The sequence below is a fragment of the Strigops habroptila genome, chromosome 5 (assembly GCF_004027225.2).
Source record: "Strigops habroptila isolate Jane chromosome 5, bStrHab1.2.pri, whole genome shotgun sequence".
NCBI classification, from domain to species: Eukaryota; Metazoa; Chordata; class Aves; order Psittaciformes; family Psittacidae; genus Strigops; species Strigops habroptila.
In genome coordinates this window covers 70,187,739-70,202,280 of record NC_044281.2, presented here as the reverse complement: position 1 = coordinate 70,202,280, position 14,542 = coordinate 70,187,739, and the positions used below count along the sequence as shown (strand labels likewise).

The window sequence follows — 14,542 nt, the reverse complement described above, 5'->3', positions numbered from 1 at the left end:
TGAGTTTTACATCTGTATTACATTTTGTCTTTTATAGAGGGTACATGAAAGAAAGTAGTAAACTATAAATTATTTTATTTTTTTTTTTAACCTAAACCAGCAGGGTCTTCTGGTGATACTGCAACACAAAAGGGGACATCACTGGGATGCTTGTTCATTTTAATGAATATCAAATCCTCTTTTGAAATACAATATGTAATTACTCTGCTGTCCCCTACTTACATACATTTGGACAGGCCATCTTCAAAACTGAGATCAAGTTTCATAATGTTTTGTAAGTTGTACCATGACAATATTCTGTGTAGACATCAAGATCCTTTTGTCAATCAGAAATGATGCAAGCATAAATCTGCTGTCCAAACAGCACACCCTCCCCACCAGGATCACTGTTAACTTGAAAAGCCCCTCAGCAGAATCCTGGTACTATCAGAAATAAAACTAAGAGTTTTAGCTACAGTCAACCCCAGTATGTGCCTTATTTCAACAGAACTTGGAACCAGTCGTTCAAGGGAGCGTAAATCTGGCCTATGAGGATGAATAATCTACTTGCATGAGATACTAGTATTACACTCAGATACTAAACATACAGTTAGAATATATAGTCCCAGTATGTGCTACATACAGCTGGCTCAGTCAGGGAAGAGGACATATTTAAGACTACAGCATCTCAGTAATTCTTTCATTTGCTTCTCGTAAAGATTAAAATGGATGAAGATGCCAGAAACGCTTTGGGGAGACTCTGAGATAGAGCAGTTTTTCTGTCTGAAAAATACATAGGAGATATATTTTACATGATTAATTCTGAGAAAAAAGATTAGTAAAAGCACATCAGATGAGGACCAGCACTACCTTGGCTTCTCTAAGGAGATGTGCATCAACCCACCATGCCTGTTTACAGGGAATAACCCTGGTTAATCTTTCTGACCTTTATCGTTTCTCACATCCAATATATCCAGACTACAATTACAACTAATTGCTCAGATTTGTACCAAATTAAAACAGGCTCTTGGCATTGCAACCATACCCACCATAAATTGCCATACCAAAACAAAACACTTCACAGAATTCCAAGCTCGCACACTCTATCCCCCTATGGAGAGAGCACTTCATTTAATTACCACCTCCAGCAGCTGCACAAGAGCACAGATGCACCTTGCAGGATGCGCTGAGGATCAGGAGCAAATCAAGGCTAAATTGGATACAGAGCAAGAGCCCCTCAAGGAAAACCACTCTGCCATCCTCCTTGGCAGGTGGGAAATGAAAATGTATCATGGCTGTAAGGCTTCGGCAAAATCAGAGCTGGGAAAACAACTCAGACACTCTAAGGCTGCCATCCTAACCTGCCCACAATGCCAAATCCCAGGCCGGGTCCAATTTGCATGCACAGGAGTGGAATAAGCCATCATACTAGATCCAACAAAGCAGAACATCTCATCTTTGTTTTACTGCTAAGCAGGTCAGAACAACATGTCTCCCTGCTTTCTCTTGTCTTTTTGGCACTGGACACATGTACTTTTCACTTTTAATTACAAGGCACAGCAAGAATTTGCTTGTTAAATTTCAGGTGCCAGTGGGGATGGAAGCCATCCAAAAAGCATGTGCTTGACCTGGCAAATAGTGACTGACTGGCAACAGCCACATGCTTGGTTGTAGAACCTTTTCATTGTCACAGCAAGTTAGAGTTTACCCGAGGTTATTCCATCCCATTTTACACTTGTTACAGCTACACATTCTCCAGATCCCCACAGATCATCAGAGCAAAGTCCTCTATCATAGTAATCCCACCTTCTGGAGGTCACTTCAGTGTTGCATACTGCTCAGCTATTTTGCTAAAGGCTTTTCCATATCACAGCATGTTCACGCATAGTTCCCCTCTATGAACTGCCGAATAAATTACAAGCACCACCACTTATGGCTGGGTTTGTATAGATCCAGTTTGACCAGCACTTCTATGACTGGGCCTGGACCAGGAACAGAAGGAGCCCTGGATGATAACCTTCAGAAACAACCCGTGCTTCCACACAGCATCCACACAGCAGATCAGCAGAAGAGAAGTGTAAAGCTTCTGATCTGTATTATATATCTTTTCCTCTGGAGTCTGGTTTTTTTTGTGTAGCATAGTTCTGCATGATGCCTCTTTACTCTTATAGCTTCTACACAGGAAATCCCTAACTGCTGAAACATCTGACACATTGTTTTGTGGTCACCAGCTTTTTCTAGTGACACAGAACATCTCTGATCCCAAATTGTGTACACAGGAGGAGAAAAGCCGCATTCGCTGTTATAATTATATGTTATTTGAGTAAATGCATGGTTGTGCTATTCTCCATAGAACTACAAAGTAATTTTCACCATTATGGTAACTTACCGTATAAGCAGAAATAGTTACAGAAAATAATGTTATCAGTAAGGAGAGGTTGTGTGCACCACAGCTGCTGGAACTGAGAATACCATTTATATAAAAACATTCCTCTGATTATAGGTCTCATTTGAAAGAACACTTTACATGTGGGAATAAGTTTACTCACAGTAGTTGCCCCATTACAGAAAACAAAGAGGTGTCCATGGATAGTTACTCATGTAGGTAAACTTTTGCAGCCTGCATACAGCAGTCAATTTCATTTGAGGACAGTAGAGTGTTTCATGCCTCTTTAGAAAAATAAAAATTGTATTATGTATCTCTCTTGAGGCCATTAAACCTGAACACAATTCTAAATGCATCATTGCTTCTCCTCTGCTTACACACTGTATTTTTCTGCTTTTTACTCAGATTGCAGAGAGAAAATAGACAACAGTCAGCTTTATCAATGTTCACACCCAGATGCTAATGATCTATCTCAATTTACTTGCCTGACATCTATTACTTATGTTCTTTACTGTCTGTCATGCACTTCTCTTCCTAGCATCCCCCCAGAGGAGGAAGCTGAGGAGGTAGGAGAAGGTTTATCCATTTTCTGGATGGAAGGCTGAGGCCCCCGAAATTTAAGTTACAAAATATGATGGCATTGCAGTGCCCTGCACAGTAGCACTCAGCTCTAAGCTACTCAATGTGGTTGCAAGCTTCTCATGCTAACTCAGGTGTCAGAGATACTAATGTAAAGGAAGTTTGAGGATGTAGGATCAGGATTCACAAGTACTGGCTCACTGGCTTTGACATTTTCCATTACATTTGCAAGATTAGCTGCTAGTGATACAGTCCTTGCAGGTTTATGGTAGAAGTCTTGTCTGCAATTACGGACCAAGAAGCTGAGCGACTGCCCCAGTGACTCTGAACCACAGCCACTCTGTCCTGTTCCAACAGGAACACTACATGCTGCAGCGTCCTGAAGAACTACTGCAAGAGGAAAGTGAATTGGAAGAGGAGACAAAGGTTTTACCTGCAGCACAACCCTGACACTTTAGTTTAGGAATCAGTTGGCAGAAGTCAAAAAATCGCCAAGCTGACTCCATCTTTCCACCCATTTCCAGGTCCTGAGCACTTTGTTCATTGCCTCCATTACACTACCACTCACAGTTCTGAGCACAGCTGCTTCGTTTTCTTGCTTTCTTGCAGTCATTTCTAACAATCACGTTCTCCTGCTGTAGAATGGCTCCAAGGGAGGCAAAAGATGTCAGGTAAGCTTTTTTGCCAGAAAAAGGACAACCTTACTTGTTGCAAGGGAATTAAAATACTGTGGAGCCCACTGTAAAAGGCAGCACCAATCTCTCCTCAGACAGAGACATAGGGACTGGGCTAAGCATTGATTCCCCAGATTTATAAGAAAACTATAGCCTGAGTTTTCTCTAACTGTATATGTGCACCACTTAGAAAACCCCTATCACCACTTTCAGAATCCAGCAACATCTGTCTGGAAAAAAGGGATTTTAGGACATATAGGGTCAAGGGCCTTAAGCACTCTGAGACGTGCTGAAATGTTTCAGCCCAGCCAAGCTCCATGCAAAAAAACGACTGCTCCTAACACAGCCACACAAGGGCTTTCAGAATTCACAGTGCTGCTTGGGACAAAGCATTTTACACAGAATTGATCACATCAGAGTTGAAATTAAAGTTACTTCATTTGCTCTATAAGAGGCAAATGTGCATATATGGCAGGAGACGAGACAGCAGCCAGCACGTACCCTGCGAACTCTGCTGATCTTTTCTATTAAAGCTGAGAATTCACTCAATGAGTAATGCTGACTTTCTCTATTCTTCACTTTGGAAAAGAATGAAACAAATAGACATTTTGCAACAGACTAGTGGGTTTGGGGTTGGAATGGGGTAGGGGAGGATTGTCCTAAAAGACGAATAACTGTCTTGGTGAACTAGCTCTTACCAGTAAAGATCAAGGTCTTCAAAAGGACCTAACTACCTCTTTTGCAAGAGCTCTAAGCTCCACCCGTGCTATTATTTTTCCTCTTTTTTAATAACAAGACATGCTGACTCATTATTATTGATTGATTATCCTGCTGTCTGTGAAGCACCATTCCCCTCCTCGTTAATTCAAAACTACCTCATTTTTCATACTTCATAAATTAATATATTATTGGAGCTGCAGCGGTAAAAGATATGGCCATGTTTCATAGAGAGGTAGGGAAGGTGGAGAAAGAAAGGAAGTCTCATAAACCCGCCCTACATCAGGATCTGCTGCTGTGTCTGCCCTGCTGACAGGCTGGGTGCTAAGTACAGGCAGCCCCTTACAAGGTGATGCATCCTGACAGCCCCCCTCTTTGTCTCTAACTATGGCAGGGCGCTCTGAAAGCTCACGCAGGTCCACTCTGCCCAATTCATTAAAAGCAATGGCCATGCTAAGTCACAAAATTGCAGCTTTATTTTAGTGGGTATTATAACTTCGATCTGCCTTTTAACACCAGCTGGCTAAATTAGAGCAAACTGCTTCTTTATTAAATACTGACAGCCAGCTCTGGGAAGTCTACATCTAAATGTGGATGTGACCTTTCCAGCTTTACCCCATTGCTTCTCTTTATGACCTCATGCCGTCCCTAAGGCTCTGTAGAGCCCTGACTCTAGCAATAAAAGGTGAAGCAGGCAGAGAGAGCAACAGGAGAGATGAACTCACATTTAGAAAGCCAGAAAAGACAGCCTTGTCATAGATGTGCATCAGTATCCTGCCAAGCCAATTCTTACCTGTTAACTGGCGTTTCTTCTCCAAACATTATTCGCAAGTCTTATAAACAAAGCTGATGTATTGGCTTGGGTTCCCCCTATCTTTCCATCTCACAATAGGAATGCCCAGCCATTTCCATGGACAATGACGTGCAGTGATACCTTTCTCAACCAATTTTAGAGGTTTTTTAGGATGATGGGGCTGAGAGTTGCATGTTTAAAGTGGTAGGCACCTACATTTGCCATCCACAAACAATGCCAGACAAACACAGCTCACCCACTCAGTTCTTGTACACAAAGCAACCTCAGAGAATTGTGAATAGTAAGTCAGCCAAGCCCAAAGGGTTTGAATTCTGATTTGCCTCTTCCTAAAACATATGCCTGCTTTCATTCAAGTGGCCATTTTTTCCAAAGCCCCAGGCAGCATCTAAGGAGGGATTTTAGGATCACAGTTCCAGTCCCTGGTGGATAATTGACACTGCAAGTGTTTGACTGCTTTTTATTTATTTATTTTACTTATACATCTTGTGTCCAGTGCTTGCTTTTATCAATCAGGCTTGCAATGTCTGTGAAGGCTAAAATGACATTTCTGTAACAAAACATTCATAACGCCAACTTAGATAGCCCTCATTTTATTCCCTATCTTTATTAATTAAATCCTGCATTAGGTTTCTATTCACTTTAAACACTTACCTCAGCATTAATCAAACACGAATTGTGTTCAGAAACCTATGAAAAACGCAAGTAAAAGCTCTTGGAATGGGTAAGTACAAAGACATGAAATGCAGATGCATAAAGGCATACACAGGCAACTCTAATCTGAAGTTTCATAATAGAGGAATGTTTTTTTAATTCATAAACACTGAAACGATGGCTTTCAATGTAGCATCTTTAAGATAGATATAGACAGAAATAGATACCCATCTCTCTTCTAACCCTTTCCCCTCCACTCCCATTAAGTAATGCCATATATAAGCATTTTGTTAATGATCTCGATTGTGTTTATTTTTAGAAACAGCTGATGAGCAGTGGGTGAGGTTCAGTGGGATTTGGGGATTTTTGTTTGGTTGGGGTTTTTCAATGCATCTGCTTTTTCAGAGAATTAACTGAAAAAGCCCTCAGTATCTCCAAGTTTCATGTTCAGCATACCAAAGGACAGCCTTCCCTGGAGTACAACAGTCAGATTGTCCCTGTTCAACAAAAATAAAAACTTCCACTGGGGCTAACTCATAAGCTTGGGTCCCAATTCTGTGCTCTGCGCTGACAGACAATCACATTCCAGACTACAGACACTATACAACCTCCATTGATCTCTATGATTTATGTCAAGTCAGTAGTTAAATTAAAACCTGCAAACAAACACTTAGTAGTTTGTTCTTTCTTTAAGTACAGGAGCCCACTGGTCACGTCAGGTCCCAGTAGAGCATCTGACATGCCAGGCCCCACAGTTCCAGGCTGCAGCAGGGGAAAGCACTCTCTTACAGGATACCCTTGATTACAAAGATCCACAAGGAGGCACAATCCCCAAATATTATAATAATAATAATAATAATAAATATTTGGGCATACTAAAAAAAGACCCTATATTTTAAGAGTACTCTAGTAACACTCCTGTTTTGCCTTTACATCTTAGTATCTTCTGTTCACTGATTTTGAACCAGGTTTAAAACACTAATAAACTGAGTTATACAGCATTGGGAAACTATTTCTTATGTAAGAAAGATTACAGAAACTACTCTGAAAACGTGACTTTTCTGAATTCAAAAAAGACAAAAAATCCCTCAAAAGGAGAAATTCCTAAAGTCATCTTCTCCATTTCTTTCATGCAGTTTCAGGTCATGGTTCTGCAAACATTTACGAAAGTTCTCTCTTTTCTCAGGTGACGAATTCAAGCTGTATTAATTTGTGAAGTAGAGAGAATCCCATGTACAACAGCCCACAAGACCGCACCTTGTTGATAAAACCCATCGTGTCACATATCCTCCGACTCTGCCATTGATGTTATGGGTGACCTTGAGGAAATCATCCTTTTTTCATCAGTAAGCGAAGAAAAATATTACTTCTTCATTCATATTTTATTCCTCTATTTAAATTGAGAGTTCTGGAGACTGACAGCGACTGTCCCTAAAGTGTATTTACAAGACAGAATACACTGCAATGTTAACCAGATCGCAGTCACATTTGTACAATCCACTGGTATAAGCAGAGCAGACAAACCTCCTCTGCTCAGGTAACCCAGATGCTGTATTTCAGAGCTACAGCCTCTCCTTTACAGCAGCAGGCAGGTTCTGCCCACATAGGCTCTGGACTGGGTGAGTTTTGGAGTGAGGCTCAACAGGTCCAGAGAAAAGGTGCACGAAGAAATAACTACAACTGCGTTTGCAGCTCAGGTAATTTAGGCCCTGTTAATAGCAGCTGCAAAACCAAGTGCTATTTAGTATTTCATGGAGCTGAAGGGAAAGATTAGGGATAAAAGACAGTAAAAACAACTAGTTCTATCACTCCTGCCCTGTGGCTTTAACTCAGCCCTGTTGCCTTTGTCTTATAAATACGGTCTCTGAGATCACATCAGCAAGTGCCAGTTTGCAGCACATGCTCTTTGTCACAGTGTCAGCATAATAAGGAAAAAGGGTCCAAAGAAACCTTCCATCTGCCAAATGGCTTTAGGATACTTCAGAGCTTAGTTCCTCACTGATAGCTTGGGATGCAATCTTAGGGAAAAGCAGCAGATGACTAATGGGAGCTGTGGCAAAGAATGGCAGCTTAGTTCAGGCTGGGTTAGCTAGCATCAGGTGCATGCTGCAACCTCTGCCTCATCAGCTGACCACACATTTGATGAGCAAGGAGAAAGCAAAATGCTGTGGAATTCCCTTTGGGATCAAATGAACTAAGAAATGAAGGCAAAACTAATTCAGTTTGGACCATGGTTCTGCCCTGAGGCTCCAAACACAGCTGAGGAATTCCCTTTGGAGATACACAAGGCCAGGACATGCTTTGCTCTTAGTTACTCTCCAAGTAAGTAAGAAGAAATAAAGAGGAGGTCAAAATGACTTGCACTCATTTAGGATCTCCAACTTCTGTAAGAGGAGGTGTCACCCCAATGTGCTAGCTAGTTTGCAGTCAGGCAGACGCATTCCTCTGCAATTTCAATATTTCAGTCACAATTAACTTCTTCCTTCATTAACCTGAACTGCAACGCAGCATTACTCTCTGCCAGCTCATAAACAGTCGCTGCGCTTCATATCCAAGAAGCTGCACAGAAACAAACAAACCTAATTAGATTTAGCTTTCAGAGCTTCTGACTTTCCAAATACCTCTCAATTTTTCTCATTCTGATGGGACACATTCAGAGGCATGACTAGGTTTGAGAGGTGCGGCATTGCCTTTGGCTTTTATAGCTTCAGTGATTTGGACAGCCCCTCCATTTTGACTATATGACAACTGGGAAAATAGTCTGCAAAACCATTTTCTCAAAGCTCTTTAACTGAGCACTGTAAGTTTATTTCTCCTTTATGCTGTCTGCAACTACTGTTCAAATCATTTAGCTATAAAGTCTGTCTATGAATAAAATCTGTATGTTTCAGATCGGGTATCAGGGAAAAATGGGGAGAATCCTCATTTCGATCACTGCACTTCGGTGATATTTCTGTGCAGAGAGCTACCATAAAAGACTACAGATCTTTTAATTCTTCAAGTTATCACCTACAACAACAATGGTAACAGCGCAAGAGAAAAGCTAAAGATGACTGCATCACATTGAATTGCAAAGCAAATTCATGAAGGAAGATACTTCCAAGACATCAGAACTGTCACCCCAGATCTTAAATGCAATCAGTACTCCCGTTTATCCACATCTCATCTGAGCAATCCTATATACAGGCAAGTGCTTTTTGTTTTGATTTTGCCAAGAGTTGTCATTCTGTTCTTTTTTCTTCTCTTTGTCTTTTAAATGCTTTTCAACTCCATCCTCCCAACCTCCCCAGGATTCCCAAGGGTACAGATAAAAGTTTCACAGTGAAAACTGGGTTTTGAACTAAACAACACCTTCACCAAGAATATGCACTCTTCACAGAACATTTCATGGAGAAAGTAATACATGAAATCTATGGTTCAAGAATTCCTTGAGGTTCAAAATGGCACCTTAGTGCCTGAAAGGAGCGGTTCTTCAGATATAAGGGACTTCTGTTCTCATCTTCTTTTGCACCCTTTGGATTGGCTTTGCATATTTCTGGGAGGCATCAATTCTAAAATGAATTCTGTCATTTACAAGAAAGAAGAAAGCAAATGTTTTTGGGATAGAGTATCTTACTCAGATGACCAACCTATGCTAGAAAATAGGGACTTGCAGCACTCCAACTCCAAAAAGTGCCATTTTGAAGTGCAGGCAATTAGTCAAAGAATCACAGGCTTTTTTCTTTTTTTGTGTGTGTGTGGAAATTATTCAATTTTCTAACAGAAAGTTTTCAACAACCTAAGAGAAAAAGAAATATCGGGATAGAAAGAAAATGGTAATTTAGAAAGTCAAGAGAAATGTTCTTATTAAAATAGAAGAGACTACTTCCCTTAGTGCTTTGGAAGAAATAATTCTAATTCCCAGACTGCTGTGAAAATCTGCCTCCAGTGAAATGTAACTAACACCCAAAATACAGCGCTAAATTAAAGGTCAGCAGGGAACTGAAATCTCTGCCCAGCGGAGAGTAAGCAGCCTTTTGTCATATCCCTAAAGACAGAGAAGAGCTTATAAGGTAGAAAAGCCAAAGCTACACATTTTACAAGCCTCGGCTTTTCAGAGCACTCAACCATCTGCCCTATGTCCCATTCACCTGTAAGGAAGGGGTGTTGCTAAACAAATATGATAGATTCTCCTTTCTGAAGTTCACCACAGAATTATCAGGCTTGTTGCAAATCTACGTGTGAATGGGGTAAAAAAGATGCTTTTTATGTGGTCTCTCAGGCAAACAACCGTGTGGGCAGGTGCACTTAAGGGGAATATGTGTCCTGGAATACACTCTGCCTATTAGAGCATCTTCATGGTGATAAGAGGTGTCAAAACTGCAGGCACTTGGCTTCTCACTAGGACTCAAAACAGCAACTCTTAAGAAAGCCATAGCCCCCAGGATTCTGCTAGGTCTAATGATCACCTGGAATTTCATAGTATTAATGAGAACTCAATGCAGATTTTCCTGATCCAAATGCAAGTCCCTAGAGTGCAAGTGAAATAAGAAACAGCCCAAGTATTTCCAGGAGAGCAGATACAAGTCTGGCAGTTTCAGCCTCCAGCACCAGAGGCTGTAGGCACAGTTGCAAAAATGTTGTGAAACCCTGAGCTTCTCAAGAGAAACCCTCCTTCTTAGGAGAAGGGAATTAGTAGTACAACTGGTCCAGAGGAAGAGGAAGTAGTCCTGGCTCATAGCAGGAAGCATTTTGGCTCTGGTGCAGCCAGAGGCTACAGATTCACAATGGGCTGCAGTCTGCCTGTTTCCATACGCCGACACTCCAGGGTGGATTCATTTCAAATGATAGGTGCTCTCAGATCACCAAGCTGGCCCTGATCACTAGCAGCGAGAGGCAAGGGGAATCATAACTGGGAAAAAGTATTCTCAGCATCTTCCTGTGGTATTTGCATGTTGTTATACTGACTTATTTATGAATACAAACCTCAAATTACACAACAATAAAGCATGTTTTACAAATGCCTTCTTGTGGTTTCTAGGAAATGGACACCACTATCTCAGCTCCAGAACTAGACATCAGCAGATTGGGTCAGCATCCTCTGCCCAGCACCATGTGGAGACACAGCCAAAACCACCTCAGTTCAGTCTTAGCCATGCAGCTTGGTCCCTTGGTTAACTTTGTACATGCAGAGGGTTGATATCTCCCAGCAGCAATGTGTAAAAACAAGGAACACCTAGAGATTAAATCTGGCCTCTAAGTCCTAAACACCAACACATCAAGAGGTGCCCAAGAAGAAGAGAGGCCATCCAGGATTTATCAGCATGATAACAACAGAGATTGTGTTTCTTCACCTCTTCCCCTCTCAGCTGCTTCTTCCTTCTTTGAGCACAAAGACATGACCTCTCTACAGTGATTTTACCCAGTGATAAACACTAGTAACTGATGTGTTTCACTGAGGAACAAAGGGCAGGACTGAGGGACCAGCTGCTTCCAGGATGCTCCAGCGTTTCTTAGTCTGCTGTGTCAGGAAAGACATTTCAGTACTCACCAAAACACCAATACAGATGGGGTAATATTCAATACCCTTCTGAGAGAACATGAAACTAATAAAATTGATGAGATACATAACCCAAATTAAACAAGTTTAAAAGAGGAAGGCCAGTGGTACATGAAGCTAAGCATGGAGTTGCTTTTTGCCATCAGTGTTACATAGCAGATGCTCAGACACTAACTTTGTTGGGAGCAGAATAAAACCCAAAGAGAGTTAAACACTTACAGGTCTAAAGAGCCATTAGTTCATTAGGACTTCCACATGTAACGTGTTCCAGAATTTCACCAAATCATTCCTACATCAAGCTCCATTTTTCTTCCAGAAAGGAATCCAGTTTGTAAGAAAAGGGTGTTGGAGTGCTGTAAGTCAGGAGGGTAAGGTGTGCAAGAGGTGTGAGCTTTTGTGGGACAAAGAGAGAAGGGGAATGGTGGGGGTGCCCAGACCATGGGTCGTAGCCATGCGCATCCAGCTGTGCATTTCAGCTTTGGCCTTGTCTGATCCCCCACAATGCAATAAGCAGAGATGTTGGTATTGAGAAATCAGTGTCCAGCTGTGACCTGACAGCACTAAGCAGAGAACAACAGCAGAAGCTGCCAAAAAACTTATAATATTCCCACCAAAATTTTACAAAAAAGAAATCAGAAACAAAAAGCCTTTCTTTTAAAAGAAGTAAGAAAAAAGCAAGCATTTAAATCCTTTTGTTTCATAACTGAGCCAAGGGTTATGCCACAATTCAGGTAAATTATGTTTATATAACTGGCATTTGGCTCAATGCATAATTCCTATTTAACAGCTGAAGAGAGGCATTTTGGGTCTTCAAAGAAATCTGACAGGTAATTCCCACTGTAGTTCTGCAGGGTAGCTGAGAGGTAATTATCCTTCTCACTAGTAAATCAATTAGGAATGAATGTATGGAAAGCTTTTCTCCTCCTCCAAGTAACTGCTAATCCTCTAAGCACTAATGAGCAGACAGGGTTAGCAACAGTGTGCAAACCTATCAAAAATTGACAGGAGCTGTGAGGCATGCAGGGTCCAATCAGTACCTGGGAGCTAATGCCTCAAAAGAAAATATCTTGCTTAGAAAGGATCTGCATGATCCACTGTGTGCACACAGGCCCTGTGCACATCTGTTGCTTTTCGTGTCTCCCTCCTTGTTTATTGCCTCAAAGACCAATTTTTGAGGATTGCAAAAGATCACTGCATTATGTTCAATTAACCAGCACTTGTGCTGTTAGAGGTGAAAAACAAGGGATCATAGAATCATAGGATAGTTTTGGTTGCAAGGGACCTTAAAGATCACCTAGTTCCAACCCTCTGCCATGGGCAGGGACACCTTCCACTAGACCAGGTTGCTCCAAGTCCTGTCCAACCTGGCCCTGAACACTGCCAGGGATGGGGCAGCCACAGCTACTCTGGGCAACCTGTGCCAGTGTCTCACCACCCTCACAGGGAAGAATTTATTCCTAATATCTAATCTGAGTCTACCCTCTTGACAGTTTAAAGCCGTTCCTCCTTGTCCTGTTACTACATGCCTTTGTAAAAAGCCCTCTCCAGATTTCTCATAGGCCCCTTCTAGGTACTGGGAGGCTGCTATAAGGTCTCTGCGGATTCACCTACTGCTTTGTGATTCATTATTGGTGGCTGTTCTCAGGATCTCAGAAAAACCAATCTGCTTACTCTGCAGGTCACTATAACAATATTCACCCAGACAGATCTGGGAGAAGATTATAATGCAAGTGCATTTTTTGCAGTGCACAACCTCATGAATCTGTAAGGGGTGCATGGACAGTAAACCTGAAATTTAATTTGACAAATCCCAGATTCTCCAATCCAGTGACACTTTCTTTGGGCATTTTTCAAATGGTGAGTTGGTGTTTGGAATTACTTTGATGGTCACCAAAGCAGAGCCAGCTCCAGGTTCAGACAAACCAGCTGTTTATAACTAGGCACAATATCGGTGCCCATATATTTAACAGAGAGAGAAAGAATGGAAACAAGTTGTTCCCACAGCAGCCAGCACTTAAGATGGTTTTCTTTTTTTTTTTTTCCTTACAGCTCATCTCCCCATTTCAAAAGATTTTTCGCAAGGGAGAAGAAGAAGGAAGACACACAAAAAGGTCCAGAAATAATTTCTTTAAGACATAAGACCAGAAAAAAGTTAAAAATTGTCATCTGAAATAAGAAAGCAGCGGGTAAAGACAGGTCTGCATGCCACTATATTATGAAATGTAGGTGTTATTAATAAAGAGAGAGAAAAGCCTGCTAATCTGTAAACTCAATAGTTTGAGAAATTGCTAGAAAATAATGATATGTGCTGGTACTCTGATTTGTGAGGGAGACTTTACACCAGTGACGTAGGATTTGTAACTGAGCATATTGCCTCTGATTTTGGGTGGGCAGAGTTGCTTTGGAAACAGAATGAAGAAGAATTAACCCTTCAGTGCCTATAATATTGGATATGGGAGGGGTGCAAGACCAGGAGAGCTCATTGCAAAACATCTTCATTCCATTTTGCTCAGGAAAAAGAGAAGTCAAGTTAGTCGTCACAATAACTCAGCTTCTGCATCAGAAAAAATATAAGCCGACCCTTACCTACTGCATTCTTCCTCTCTTGTATGTATCCAAACACAAACGTATTGTTGCCGATAGTAATGAGAGCTGTGACTGCCTTAAGGTTGCACACACTGAAATAAACGTCAATCCCAAAACTTCTGTAGACTGACCAGTGATGGAAAACACAATACTAATAATAAGAACAGCACAAGCAGCAAAACACTAGTTTGGAAACCTATGGATGGAGACAGGAGATGGGCAGTTTGGAAGTGATCAAGCCAAATGGGCTGCACCCCATCCAAATACAACTCCACTGCCAGCAATTAGGTATGTGCTGCAGCCTCCCACGTTGATTTGTGTGGGTAGCTGAAAGCATCTCTGTCCCACTACGTCCCTTGAATCAACACAGGAAATAATTTTAAACCAAAAAGGCACTGAATAGTAACTCCTGGGCTGTGTTCTGTGAGCCAGCTGCAGCCCTAATTGCACCATGTGGGAAGCATGAGCAAGGGGTTTGAAAGCTATGACCTCATCTTCTCTCCTACACACTCAAATCAAATTGTAGGTCTCCCACCCACTCTCCCAGGCATATTCTGCTTTCAGCCCCCTTACATGATGTAACCAATGAAAATGTCATTTACATCTTTACCTCCAAC

General features: G+C 41.5%; 1 protein-coding gene across 2 annotated transcripts in view; it reads right to left on the bottom strand.

Annotated features, from left to right (window-relative positions):
- Positions 1 to 14,542, bottom strand: part of SORCS3 (sortilin related VPS10 domain containing receptor 3) — a 299,459-nt gene that overhangs the window by 147,903 nt on the left and 137,014 nt on the right. The window lies entirely within an intron of this gene.